Raw genomic sequence first — 15,121 nt, 5'->3', positions numbered from 1 at the left:
TCAATTAATTAAAGAACTATATAAGGAAGAAATACTATTTACATATATTAGACCAAAGATTGAGCATTCATTAGCTTACTTATTTGTTTTATTATTATTTTTTAATGAATAAATAATTTTCTGGGAGAAACCATGCCTTGACAAACTACCACAGATTTCAGCCTATTTAGGCAAATTCAGTGTTCCAAGCAATGATTTAGTTCAAAATACACAAAAATATTTTTGTTATAGGTAAAACTAAAATTTTGCCTTCAAGTACAAAGCATTTAAGTGTTAAGTTGACAATTGTTATCCTGCAACACCTATGTTTCTGGTCTGATGTTATTCTTTTAATTATTTCCTGCTTGCCCAGGATTCCTATAGCAGGAATTTTTGTATAATGATGCAAAATTTAATATATGTTTTACAGCATAGATTGAAATGATACAAATCTCAGAACACAATAGACAAATGAGTCTTAATTCTTTTATTGATAGTATTTTGTGCATGATATTCTACAGCAGTTAAGTGCTATATACAAACACACACACACACACACACACACACACATTTCCCCCCTTCTGGTGTCAATCTATTGTAATCTATTGGTTTCCCATTATTGTACAGTGTTTCTCATGAGATTATTAAAAGGGCATTTCATTTCTCTAGACTTGAAAATTTCTGAAGTGTCCAAATTTCCCTATGGCTACAAGATTTGTACTTGTTAGGGATGTTAAATTTTTTTAGAGTTTAAATAGCATTTGTTATGAAGCACTCTTAGCAAGACTAACAAGGAAGGTAACTTGGTTTACTAATTCACTTTGAATTCTGACATACTGCTTTCTCTCTCTAGGCATATATGTACAGGAGATCACTTTTTCTTTATGGATTTGGGAGTGTTAAGAGGTGGTACAGTGGGGTAGTTGCTTATAGGATAATAACAAGACATAATGACTGGAACAAGGAAAGCATCTTATCTTATAGGTCCAGAAAACCACATATGTGTGTATATTCTACAGTCAGAGTATAGTTGAATCATTTTGAGGAAAAAGGTGCATGCAAACAACAAATAAAAAATAACAAAATTAGGCTGACCAATACCAGATATAGTCATGGAAAAAATATAATATTAGTAATGGCCTGATATGAAAAAGCTAATGGCCCTGATTCTGTGAAATTCTACAGATTATTTCTATAAATGAGAGATTATCAGTAATGCCATGTAGGAATGAGTAGATATGTAGATCCTTGAAGAATGTGCCTTATCCATGCTTGTAGACATACAGTAGGCACTCAAACTTGTTTGTATCATAAACCCACACTCTTCTGTATCAGACCTTTTCTACTGGAAGTCTATAACTTTAACATACACTCCTGCAGACAGTATAAACTTGTCTTTATCCTTCTTAATGCACTTATTTTTTCTCCTACAAAATATATTTTTCTTAACTGGGCAATGAATGGCAATTTTACCAATTCTGAATTCACAAACATGAAGTTTCAGTGATATTCACTCATTCATTCTCTCACTCTACTATACATTCAATAGATATTAAGGACCCTAGGTCGAGAAGAGTTCTAAGCCATCAGGGTCTAGACAGAAACAGAGAGACCTGGTTCTTGTTCTTCCCATTTCAGTGAGAGGAGGCAGACAATATATGTAGGCTAGTAAATTAAAAAAAATATATGGAAAACACCATATAAATAAGATAGAAACTCTGATAGATTTCCTATAGAGACCAAATCACAAGTAACTCTGTAATACCATACACTCCACATGAGCAGAAATTTTGCTTCACTCTCCCCCCAGAGCCTAACTAAGAGGCTTAATTTTTGAAAGGTAGAGAATATATGAAGAGCAAAGAGATAATTGAAAAGTAATTGTGAATAGTTGATGGTGCATTTGAGTGATTGCATGGAAATGAATACTAAATTAAGGATTTACTATATTCTACATAAATTCTCAAAATAATTAAATCAGATGTCATATTTGGCTAGATTAAAAGATCCAGTAGGGCAACTTCCAGACAGAAATTTAAAATAAACGGACGAAATTTATTGTTCCTCTCCCTATTTGAGATTACCTAATCTCATCTTTTATCAAATGTGACTACACAATCTTTTGGTTTTAGAAAAGGTACAATATCCTCATGGATGTTTTCCCTAACCCCAGGTGAGATTAACCTTCCTAAAGTAGGTAAAGACCTATTTTGCCAGGATCCCTATCATCATACTTTTAAGTTACCCCCTTATTATTTTTCTTCCCCACAGTTTACAAGCTGTGTAACACCAAAGGCTTTATTATTTTATACATAATAGTGTGCCCAGTGTTTGGAAGAATTACCGGCAGGTGATAGATATTTAATGCGTATTTCTTGGATAAATGACTGAATGATGGTTGCAAAATAGACAACACTGATTAAATCCAGTTCTTCAACTACTCCACATTGACTTCCATGCAACCTGAGTTCGCTAAAGAAAAATATAGAAAGTTGAAGATTTTTCTCAACTTAAATTAATTAATACTGACACGTGGCATTCTTTTAGTCCTTTCACTCTTCCACTGTTTTAGAACATTCTTTTTTGTCCTCCCTCTTCCAGTTCCCAACACTTCCTCCCCAGTCTCCACCGTTCACTATAAGCCTTGGTTCCTGCTTCAGAGAGAAAATTGACTATATTAGAGGCAAATTTCTAGAAACTGCTCTAGTCTGCATCTTTGGCCACACTTTCTGCCATTTTTTATTCATATTCTCTATGCTTTACTAAATTGACTTTTTACGTAAGCACCTAACTCCTCTTTTCTACTCAAGGATAAAGTTCCAATGGTTCTCCTCCTAAATCAGAGATTTTTGTTCTGAATTTGATATTTTTCTAAATTTTATCTTTCCCAAACACTGTTAATATTCCCTTCAAAAAGAAAAAAGAAAAAGAAGAAAAGGAAAACACATCTTCCCTAGAGTTTTCATCTTCCAGATACCACTTAATTTCCCTTTATAGCAAGATTCTCAATATAGAGTTGCTGCCAGAGGACTGTGGCTAGAGTTCAGGAGGTTAATCTACATGGATAAGAAAGAAAAGAAATTGATCTTTATTTTAACTGGCTAAAGCATAATGTCCTTCAATTTTTCATTTTTCATCCACCACATAGCATTTGCTCCAAAGAAATACTTTTTATCATGTTAGATTACTGTAATATCACGAGATATCTTTTATATTCATCATCACTTTGAAATTAGAACACTAGCCTCTTCCTATATATGAACTATTTAAAGAATAAGAACTTGTGCTTTAGAGTCGTACTCTGAATATTTTGTTCATGTTCACTTTTTTAAATTGCTTTCTGTCTTACCCCTTCAAACCTTTTCCAACCAGGCTTTTGCCCATACTGCTCTATAAAAATAGCTTTGTCAGAATCAGTGATAACATGACTTTGGTAAATCCAGTAATCAAATCTGAGTCATCTTGAAAAAGTATTTGTCACATTTTGCTGTCTTATCTTTGAAGCACTGCCTTCTGTTCCAAGGCTACATTCCCCTGTCTTCCTCTTACCTCACTGTTCATTTAATTTTGAGTTTCCTTTGCAGGCTCATCTTCTTACACAGGACCTGTTAATGTTGGAGTACTAGAGTTATCAGTCCTTCAAATTTTTTTTCTTTTTCTTTAGTTGATCCTCTCCTGTGTGATACCAGCAGGTGCATGAAATGAGATAGACTATGAATGATTCCTGAATGTAGAACTTTCTTGGCCCTCTCACCTGAACAAAAGATTGCTATTTCCAACTACCCCTTCAACATCTATCTTAAATGTCTAATAGATATCTCAACATTGAATATTGAATCTAGATCTCTCTCCTACCCCAACTCCAACCTCTAGAACCTCCTCCCACAGCCTGATTCATCTCAGTTTCAGTGACTCTGTCTTTTTAGTTGCTTGGCCAAAAATCTCACTCATTCTTCATTCTTTATCATATTTCACAACTGATGGATTAGCAAATCCTGGCAGTTCTACATTGAAAGTATATTCCGTATCTAACCACTTCTGATTTTTTCGACACCTTTCATGCTGGTCCAAGTACACTTCTGTAGCCTAAATTATTGTAAGAGCTCCTAATAATCTCTCTATTTTCACCCATGCTTCCCTTCAATATGTTCTAAAGGCAGAAGTCTAAGTAACTTTGTAAAGTAGAAAGTCAATTCATTTTAAAAAATATTTTATTTATTTATTCATGAGAGACACAGGGAGAGAGAGAGGCAGAGACATAAGCAGAGGGAGAAGGCTCCCTGTGGGGAGCCTGATGTGGGACTTGATTCTAGGACCCCAGTCACAACCTGAGCCAAAAGCAAATGCTCAACCACTGAGACACCCAAGTGTCCCAAAAGTCAATTCATTTCACTGCTCTCCTCTGAACTCTCCAATATTTTATCATGTCTCTTGGGATCAAAGCACAAGACCAGTACATATGTTGGTTATCTGTTTGCATCTTTGACATCTATTAGCTTCCCCCTGCCTTACTCTACACAAGCCACCTTAAACTTCTCTCCTGAACATGAAGCTATATTCTCCTTCTCAAGGTGTTCGTACTTTCTGTCTCTTCTCCCTGGAATGCCATAATTCTATATCTAAGTGACTTGCATACTCACCTTCAATATGTAGTAAATGTCATTTCTCAGTAAGGTCTTCCTTTCTCCATTTTTTATGTTTTGACAACTGCCACCATCCCCATTTCTATTTTTATCTATTTATTTGTCTCTGTGAAAATCATTGCCATATAACATATATTTTACTGATTGTGCTTATTGTCTGCCCCTTCCCTTGCCTCCAGAATTTAAGTTCAGTGACTGAAATGACTCTCTATATCCACCCTCCCAGGGCCTAGAATGTTGTTTGGAAAGTAATAGTCATGCAACTGTTTTTTGTTGTTGTTAATGAATGAAATAATAAGTGAATGAATGAAATGAAATTTTACCAAATATCTCTTCATTTCTCTGTTTTATTTATCTACTTTCAGAGGATATAATGGCAAATTACAATAGCCCAATAAACACATGATGAGTGAATGAAGTAATGCTACATACTGTTTACCTCACAAATTATAGTTTTACTTTTTAAAAGATTACCATATACATTTGGACTTAGTCTCTATTCAGTGCGGGCATGGACATGTCATATCTCCCTTTATCTATAGTTTTAAAACCAATTAAGAGTGTAACTTGTAATCAGAGTGCAGAAATGAAACAAAATATTTTCTACGTATTAATCAAAACACATTTTCACATATTAAATCTTATTTCAAAACCATCCTCTCATAGCTTTTGTGAGTTGTACCTCATTAATATTGTTTGATTACCTGAAGGTACAATTAAAATTATTCATTCAAGAAAGTAAACTACAAGCCAATATCTCTGATGAACACAGATGCAAAAATCCTCAACAAAATATTAGCAAACCTAATTCATCAATACATTTTAAAAATCATTTAAAAATAAACAAATTATTCATTCCTCATTGATTTTTATTTTATTAAAGATATTATTTAATCCTACTTTGACAAATTTATTAGAATTTATAGAAACTATGTAAATAAAAATATCTTAACAACTAATCAATAAAAAAAGTTCTTTTTTTTTAAAGATCTTATTTATTTATTCATAGAGATACACAGAGAGAGAGGGGCAGAGACACAGGCAGAGGGAGAAGCAGGCTCCATGCAGGGAGCCCAATGTGGGACTCAATTCTGGGTCTCCAGAATCACGCCCTGGGCTGAAGGTGGCGCTAAACCGCTGAGCAACCAGGGTTGCCTGAATAAAAAAGTTCTTAAAATCCAGATGACAATGATTGATTAGTCTAGGAAACATTATACTCTATCAGTCTATTGATAAATACTATTTATTATTTTATATTATTATTATTTATAAATTAATAACTCTCCAATCTAGCATTTACCTGAGCAGGCTTTAAAACTATAATTTCAGTTTAGATGATTTTAAACTACTTTCAAGGACTATGCAAATATTTTTCTTTATCATTTATTGAGTAATTGTTTTTCCTCCTAAAATAACCTCTTTTTGAAAGCAGATAATGTTCTGTTTCTCATTACAACACTGATGAAATGAACATATTAACCACAGACTGATTTTGACCTTTTATATCATTTTATAGTATAATTCTTTAGAAAAATATTAAACAACATCTAGCTAATTTTCTTTCTATTTAATTGGACAGATAGAAAATGTCACCATCTGTTTCCAGTACTCAACATGAAATTATAATAATTCTATTTGGGATTTTTCTTATTATCAAGTTTGAGCTGAATCAGATAAACTTTTAAATATTTAAAATATCTTAAAATCTTTACTTTTAATAATAAGTAACACATTTTTGAAGTTTATTATATGACATTGCCCTATCCAATTGTATGGATTTGGAAACATCTCAAGGGATATACATCACATATAAACCAAAACCAGCTTCACACATAGATTAGATTTGTACAGGGAGATATGGATTGTGGCATAAAACCTAAATATTAAAATGTCCCAATTCCATTAAACCAGATTTTTAGTGATTTCCCTTCTCACCTTAAACTTTCTTTTAAATACAGATGTTCCCAAAATACTAATACAATAGGTCATGGATACTTTATTGTAAATCATATGTTAATTATCGTTTTCTATCGTTAAGAATCTGTTTTGTGGTTGGTATCTCTTATTTTGTTCATTTGTTTCTTAAATCCACAGGTGAATGAAGTCATATGGTGTTTTGTTTTTCTCTGACTTATTTTGCTTCATGTTGTACTCTCTAGATCTATGTTGTTGCAAATAGCAAATTTCATTCTTTGTGATGACTGAGTAATATTCCATTGTATATATATGCCATATCTTTATCCATTCACCTATCAATGGACATTTAGGTTACTTCCATAACTGGCTATTGTAAATAATATTGCAATAAACACTGGATGTGGGGATCCTGGGTGGCTCAGTGGTTTAGCGCCTGCCTTTGGCCCAGGGCATGACTCTTGAGTCCCAGAATCAAGTCCCACATCAGGCTCCCTGCATGGAGTCTGCTTCTCCCTCTGCCTGTGTCTCTGCCTCTCTCTTACTCTGTGTCTCTCATGAATAAATAATAAAATCTTAAAAGAAAACATGGGGTGTGTATGTCTTTTTCATTAGTGTTTGTATATTCTTTGTGTAAGTACCCAGTAGTGGAATTACTGGATCATATTTATTACTGGATAATACTATATTAGTAAGGTCCATTTTCACTTATTCTGTGCAAGAAACATAAACTAGATATAATGAACACCATCATTCCTCTGGAGATCAGAGATTTGTATCACTAAATAACTAAATATTTTTAAAACCATACAGCTGGAATGGCTAAGTACTAAACTCAGAATTTTATTTCTCCAGAATTCATGCTTTCTTCATGTTATGCAATTCTAAGATTTACTTTATAAAATTAAGCATGTAGGAAAATAACAGCCACCACATTCTAACAGGAATCATGGAATGCTATTAGCATTATTATCCCATGTTGTACATACATATACCTAAACTATTTTAGGAACTGTCGACATGCCAGGAACTGTTCTCATCTCTTTATGGATGCTATTATTATCTTCATTATAAAGATCATATGCAAATAAATTAAGAAACATTAAATGGAAGCAGTTTCATCAGGGAAGCATCATTTATAGAATTCAAACACATGCAACTGAAGCCCAACCAAAAACTTCTGTCCTAAAAGAAGGGTGAGAAAATCTATCTTTTGGAGCTTCTTATTTTTAGTTCCTACAAATTTGAGATTAGAAAAAAGATATCTGAGTCTATTTTTTTAATAAAAAGGAGGTATTAGTTATTATTCAACATTTTTTTAATAATAAATTTATTTTTTAATGGTGTTCAATTTGCCAACGTACAGAATAACACCCAGTGCTCATCCCGTCAAGTGCCCCCCTCAGTGCCCGTCACCCATTCACCCCCACTCCCCCGCCCTCTTTTCCTCCCATCACCCCTAGTTCGTTTCCCAGAGTTAGGAGTCTTTATGTTCTGTCTCCCTTTCTGATATTTCCTACCCATTTCCTCTCCCTTCCCTTCAATTCCCTTTCACTATTATCTATATTCCCCAAATGAATGAGAACATATAATGTTTGTCCTTCTCTGATTGACTTATTTCACTCAGTGTAATACCCTCCAGTTCCATCCACGTTGAACCAAATGGCGGGTATTAGTCGTTTCTAATGGCTGAGGAATATTCCATTGTATACATAAACCACATCTTCTTTATCCAATGATCTTTCGATGGACACCGAGGCTCCTTCCACAGTTTGGCTATTGTGGTGATTGCTGCTAGAAACATCGGGGTGCAGGTGTCCTGCCGTTTCACTTCATCTGTATCTTTGGGGTAAATCCCCAACAGTGCAATTGCTGGGTCCTAGGGCAGGTCTATTTTCAACTCGTTGAGGAAACTCCACACAGTTTTTCAGAGTGGCTGCACCAGTTCGCATTCCCACCAACAGTGCAAGAGGGTTCCCCTTTCTCCGCATCCTCCCCAACATTTGTGGTTTCCTGCCTTGTTAATTTTCCCCATTCTCACTGGTGTGAGGTGGGATCTCATTGTGGTTTTGATTTGTATTTCCCTGATGGCAAGTGATGCAGAGCATTTTCTCATGTGCGTGTTGGCCATGTCCATGTCTTCCTCTGTGAGATTTCTGTTCATGTCTTTTGCCCATTTCATGATTGGATTGTTTGTTTCTTTGGTGTTGAGTTTAATAAGTTCTTTATAGATCTTGGAAACTAGCCCTTTATCTGATGTGTCATTTGCAAATATCTTCTCCCATTCTGTAGGTTGTCTTTGAGTTTTGTTGACTGTATCCTTTGCTGTGCAAAAGCTTCTTATCTTGATGAAGTCCCAATAGTTCATTTTTGCTTTTGTTTCTTTTGCCTTCGTGGATGTATCTTGCAAGAAGTTACTGTGGCCGAGTTCAAAAAGGGTGTTGCCTGTGTTCTCCTCTAGGATTTTGATGGAATCTTGTCTCACATTTAGATCTTTCATCCATTTTGAGTTTATCTTTGTGTGTGGTGCAAGAGAGTGGTCTAGTTTCATTCTTCTGCATGTGGATGTCCAATTTTCCCAGCACCATTTATTGAAGAGACTGTCTTTCTTCCAATGGATAGTCTTTCCTCCTTTATCGAATATTAGGTGACCATAAAGTTCAGGGTCCACTTCTGGATTCTCTATTCTGTTCCATTGATCTATGTGTCTGTTTTTGTGCCAGTACCACATACAAAACAATTTAGAGGACTTATTGAGGTAGTACAGTGTACTTAAATGCATATATTTAAGTATGAGAAAATCCAACTAAAAACAGTCGTCATGACTCATATTAGGAGCAATACATGTTTACTATATGCAATGCATTGTGGTAGCTACTTATATACATTTACTTACACATTTTTTAAAGAAAATCCCTTGAAACTTTTTTTTTTTTCATATTCCCTATGAGAAAATTTTGTCTCAGGGAAGTTCACTACTTTGCTCAAGATGGCAGAGCTAGAAATTGGCAGATTGTGGATTTGAACACAGGAGTTTTGGGTTGTAAATTCAAAATCAATATTTTTGGAAGTCAGTGATATAAAAATAGTGCTTATGTCACATTGAAATAAAATTATATTTTAATTTTGTACTTACACTTTCATATGTAATTGCTACCATTGTATATATAGTGAAAGACACTAAAGTGTAAAGCCATGTTTAGCATGTTTATATCAGTGTCTGTTTATGGGCATTTCCATAAACATAAATTTTATGAATTATTAGTAACATCTTAGTTAAAAATGAACAAAAATATTCTTCATGATCAGAAAATAGGACATAATAATGGCGTATAGAGTAAACTTTCTCTCTTTTTAGATGAAGATCCTTCATTTAAATTTTGGAGTGGAAAATTAATTCTGAACAAAAGATTTAAAACTTTTGTACGCATTTTCATTGCAACTGTGTGTCACTGCTTCCTCTAGTTTCCAGTTCCTGCAACAGCCTGAATTCTACTCTATCTTACAGCTTCAGGGTCTGTAAACCAAGTGCTACCACTGCGGTATTGACACATACATTTGTTGCAGTTGTTTAATGTTGGTCTGATTTACAAGTCCGCTCTAGTAGTTGTAGTTTTATAAAGAGTTCATTTAAAGTTTACTTTTGTATAAATACCTTTAATGCACTTTTTATGTGCCTAACATTTTTCTTCCAAGACCGTTTTTCTTAGAAACAGGTTGTACTTTGTGGGTGAAATCAATTTCAGGACATTCATACATTTTCCAAGTGCAAATTGTCTTTCATATATTACTGAAACTTTATTTCTCTTAATGACATAGATTTATCCCAACCACAGCACAGAACTTTTTACATTTGATTCAGATTTCTGTAAAGCATCTCAAATATAGGCTTTTAAAAATAAATTCAGAAGGTAATTGTTCTTAGACCCCATTCTGATTCCAGGTAATTAAATAGCAAGAAACAGAGGGCATGAATCACTAGCTTTTCTATTTAAGGAGTAGCAGTTAGCTGGGTGGTTAAAGAAACAGGCTGAGTGTCCATCCTTAGCGTCAATGCTTGCTTCTACACATGAATGATGCTATATGTTTTTTTACAAAGTCACTTAAGCTCTCTGCCTCTGGGTCACCCATCTGTAAAAGAAAATACAGTTATCTTCCACTTTTCAAAAAAGCTGTAGAGTGCAGTTAATTAGTATAGTCCACCAGATTTAGAAACTTCAAATGAAGTGTAGGTCTGAAAAATATTGTTGCCTTTGCCTAATTTCTTTAGGTATCTTGAACACTACAGAAGCAAAATAGTTTTTTCTAAGTGAATTAAATCACCTCACACTTTAAGAGATACATGAAATTTAACAATATTTACTATCTAATAATAAAAATGACTAATACTTGCAAGGAAGGGTTCTAAGTTGGTCCATTTTTCCTTCCTTCCTTCCTTCCTTCCTTCCTTCCTTCCTTCCTTCCTTCCTTCCTTCCTTCCCTTTCTCTTTCTTTCTTTCTTTCTTTCTTTCTTGGTAGTGGGGTTTGATTTGCGTTTGTCTTTTTTTAGTGTCTTTTTCTTCTTTCTTCTTTCTTTCTTTCTTTCTTCTCTTGTTCTTCGTTCTATCCTTCCTTCCTTCTTCCCTCCTTCCTCTTTACTTCCTTCCTTCCTTCCTTCCTTCCTTCCTTCCTTTCTCCCTTCTTTCTCTTGTTTCGCAATCCATGCTCCTGAAGCACTCAACTTCTATGAGTTTTCTTCACTATTGCCAGTAGCCAGCACTTTGGGTACTGCATATTTGTTACTCTAATTGCTCTAGTAACAGTATAGCAGCTCTAGTAATGACCTATGTATCAGAAACTCCAGTTTCTCTTTTTTTGCAGAAACTATCTTTACCCTATTTTATTACTTTTGTCAAGTGGGAGCTGAGATCTTCCTATATGATTCATTTTCTCCACATCCTATAATGTGGTATAATTTGTAGGAACATGATCCAAGGAAATCCAATCTTGATATTGCAATCATTTGCCATCCAGATTGGTCTAAGGGCTGCAAACAAGCTGGGTGAATTAAAATCCTATTTCAGGATTGTTTTGAAGTAGAGCTGAGAGAAATAACTTCTTCAGTTTTAATAATTAAATAGTGGGATTGTAGTAGTTAAATTTCCCATAGCCATATGTGCTCCTCTCACCCTTGTTACATTTTCATCTCATTTTTCCTTATGATCATAGATCAAACTATAATAGAAGTGAATAGAACCAATGTATAGAAAGAAACAAGGTCAGAAGATAGAATCCTGATGGTATTCAAGTTTTTGAATATCAGGCAACTGCCTTTCCTGCAATTTATTTTGGTGAACCACTAAGCCCCAGTCACACAGTCTAGCCTCAAACACACAGATTATATATTTTTTTTTGGCTTAAGGTATTTACTGCCTAGCTTCCATGGCTTAGGATAAAAAAGTACTGGCCAATAAACTATACTTCTGGGGATCAAACTTGTAAAATAAACTGGACATAAAAACATGTATGAAGGAAAACAGAACTAACTTTCTATTTTCCTATTTATTCATCTTTTTTTTTTAAATACTTGAATAACTGTTTTTGAACAAGTGGCCTGATAACAATTCAGTTCAACTCTGGTCAACCCAGAAATAAGACCTGGGATGTCTATAGTATTCATAATGGGTAAAAGTATCTGAGGAAGAATAAAGAACTATCATGATATATCAAGCAGATTGCTTAATGGCAATTTAGGTAAATTCAGTCATTTCATCAATCCACATGGGTAGGGTAGGATTAGAATACGATGCCAGAATACTTGAACCAAATCTCATGTATAATTCCCCTCTTTTATTCTGAATATTCCACACTCTATTTATGATCCACCTGTTTCAGGATTAGATCTAAATATTATATTTAATCAACTCCCCCCCCCCATTCAGACTATGGGGATTTGCTCTACTTCTCACAGATTTGATAGGAAAATAATAAACAATCTTGAGGAACCTAACTAATTTTAATAAAAGGATACTTGTTAAAATGGTCACACTTTCTACACATCAGCAAACGCATGCTCCAGTTTAGGGCAGATTTACCAGATGCAGTACAAATGTTGCACAACCTGCTTCCTATCATTAAATGACGTTTTAAGTATTTGTCACCAGGAATATATCCAAGAAAAAAGAGTTCAGTGGCTGGTGTGATGATAAAGTAGTCAAGGTTCCAGAGTTCTTTTTTCCAGTGATTGCAGCAATCATTGTAGAATATTTCTGACACTTTGACATGATAAAATTTCTCTTCTAGTCACGAGCAAGCAAGGAGAATGATGAAAATCAAGTAAACGTAGGTTCTCCTGAGGTTAGCTACTTCAGGACATCTGGGACAATCTGAACTTGGTTGTTGATATTTGTTAGATTAGCTGTTGTCAAAGAAAAGAAGGGTTAAGGGACATCAGTACATCCTTGTCCTTAGTCTTTCATTGTGCTATTTCTCCAGTAGTAGTCTTGATAGAAAACCAGTCAAGGTACCTTAACATCTAGTGATTACAGAAATAGAATCTACACATCAACCTGGCTGCTGACTAATTCTTAATTATTATTTATGCAAGCATTTACACAGTCTTGCTGAATATCACATGTTCTAAGGTAAAATCATCTTTACTTTCTTGGGTAAACTATAGTTGGTTGGAGGCATAAAAGAACTGCAAAGTCAAAATTTCTCCAAGATTCCAGACTAGAATCTGTGTTTTTGAGATTTTATATATTTATTTGACAGAGAGAGAGGGAAAGAAAGCGGTGAGCAAGGGGAGGGGCAGAGACACAGGAAGAAACAAACGCCCCTCTGAGCAGGGTGCCTGATGTGGGGCTGGATCCCAGAACCCTGGGATCATGACCTGAGCTGAAGGCAGACCTGTAACTGACTGAGCCACCCAGTGCCCAGCCTAGAATATTTTTACCTAGACTGTATATCCCTAGGCTTCCAATTGGAATTCCTGTTGGGCTTTTTATTGAAAGATTGTGTCAAAAAAATGTTTCATAGAAGAAAATCACTTTCCTTACTATTTATCAACAATAATGATCTTTCTTTTCCTGATTAAGTAAATAGCACGAGTAGGGATTCACCCAGATTAAAAAATATATTTTTTATAAAGATAGAAGTTTTATAAGCCATAAAAATTGAAATCAACTAGAAAGAATTCTGCCATTTTCTTCACTATTCTCATAATCTCCTCATCAGCCAGTCCAACAATGCCATTAGCTCTATTTCCAAAATAGCTTCCAAATCTGTCCACACTGTTACATCACAGTGATCACCACCAGAGTTCAAGGCAACATCTTCTCTCCTGACTGCTATATAATCTCCTACACAACCTCTATGCTTCTACTTTTGTCTTCCCATTACCATTTACCAAATACATGATCTTATTACAAAGAAAATTAAATCTTTTGCTCTCCTGTTTAAAATCTTTTAATAGTTTCTCATGACATTTAGAAGAAAATCTAAATTTCTAACCATAGCACACAAGGTGCTATGTGGTCTTCTACCACCATTTTTTAAAACTTTTTTTTAAAAGATTTTATTTATCTATTCATGAGAGACACAGAAAGATAGGTAGAGACACAGGTAGAGGGAGAAGCGGACTCCGTGAGGGAACCTGAAGAATGATTCAATACCAGGACCCCGGGATCATGTCCTGAGCCAAAGACACATGCCCAGACACTGAGCCACCCAGACATCCCTAACTTCTTTACTTCCCGCTAAACTCCAGCTACACTGGCCTTCTTATTTTTCTTCCCAAACTCGCAACTATTTTGTTGTCCTGATGTCTTTTCTTACTGTTGCCATTGCCTACAATCATCTCTGTTGGCTCCTTTGAAGGCTGCTATTTTAAGGTCCTAGGCCTGTGCCATTTCATCAGAAAAAGTTTCCCTGCTCACTCAGATATTCCTTCTCATGACAACTTTTTTGTTTGTTTATTTCTAGGTGCTTATCAGTAACAGATGAGATACCAATAATTGATTTCCTTATTTGTCTACAGTATAAGATCTGCAAGGCAAATTACAACTGTCAGCTGAGTGCCTATATCAATATCTCGGAACTAGAAGGTAGTCCATAAATGTTGAAAAAATTAATTCCTATCCACATTTATTTGTCAAATATGTAGTAGTTACTTTACTTTTTCTTCACAGATGATTTCTTACTTCACTTCCATTATTAGTACCAAACTTGTTCCTCCCAACACCAATTAAAATTGTTAGTGAGGAGGATACTACAAATCAACAATTAAAACACAGATAACCCAATTTAAAAATGAGCAAATGTTTTCAATAGACATTTTCTCCAAAGGAGATATATGAAAGATCAATAAGCACATGAAAAGATGTTCAGCTTCATTACTTATTAGATGAATGCAAATGAAAACCACAATGAGATACCATTTTATATACACTTGGAAAGCTGTAACCAAAAAGACATATAGTAATAAATGTTGGCAAGAATGTTGAGAAATTGGAATCCTTGTAAACTGCTGCTGGTAAAGTATGCTGTAGCCACAGTGGAAAACTATCCTTCCTCACAATGTTAAACATAGTTAACATGAGACTCAG

The 15,121-nt window shown here is 34.7% G+C and overlaps 1 long non-coding RNA gene across 2 annotated transcripts in view; it reads right to left on the bottom strand.

Annotated features, from left to right (window-relative positions):
* Nucleotides 1-10,172: 10,172 nt before the first annotated feature.
* LOC102153987 overlaps nucleotides 10,173-15,121 on the bottom strand; it is a 58,493-nt gene continuing 53,544 nt past the window's right edge. The window contains exons 3-4 of one of the 2 annotated variants that reach the window (XR_005369056.1): nucleotides 12,611-12,933; nucleotides 10,173-10,667 (exon numbers count right to left, since the gene is read on the bottom strand). This is a non-coding gene — a long non-coding RNA (uncharacterized LOC102153987). Of the gene's footprint in view, nucleotides 10,668-11,217; nucleotides 12,934-15,121 lie in introns of those variants that run through there. The other variant, XR_005369055.1, reaches the window with a different exon arrangement.

The sequence above is a fragment of the Canis lupus genome, chromosome 13, assembly GCF_011100685.1.
Source record: "Canis lupus familiaris isolate Mischka breed German Shepherd chromosome 13, alternate assembly UU_Cfam_GSD_1.0, whole genome shotgun sequence".
Taxonomy (NCBI): Eukaryota; Metazoa; Chordata; class Mammalia; order Carnivora; family Canidae; genus Canis; species Canis lupus.
This window is presented reverse-complemented; position numbering and strand designations above follow the sequence as displayed.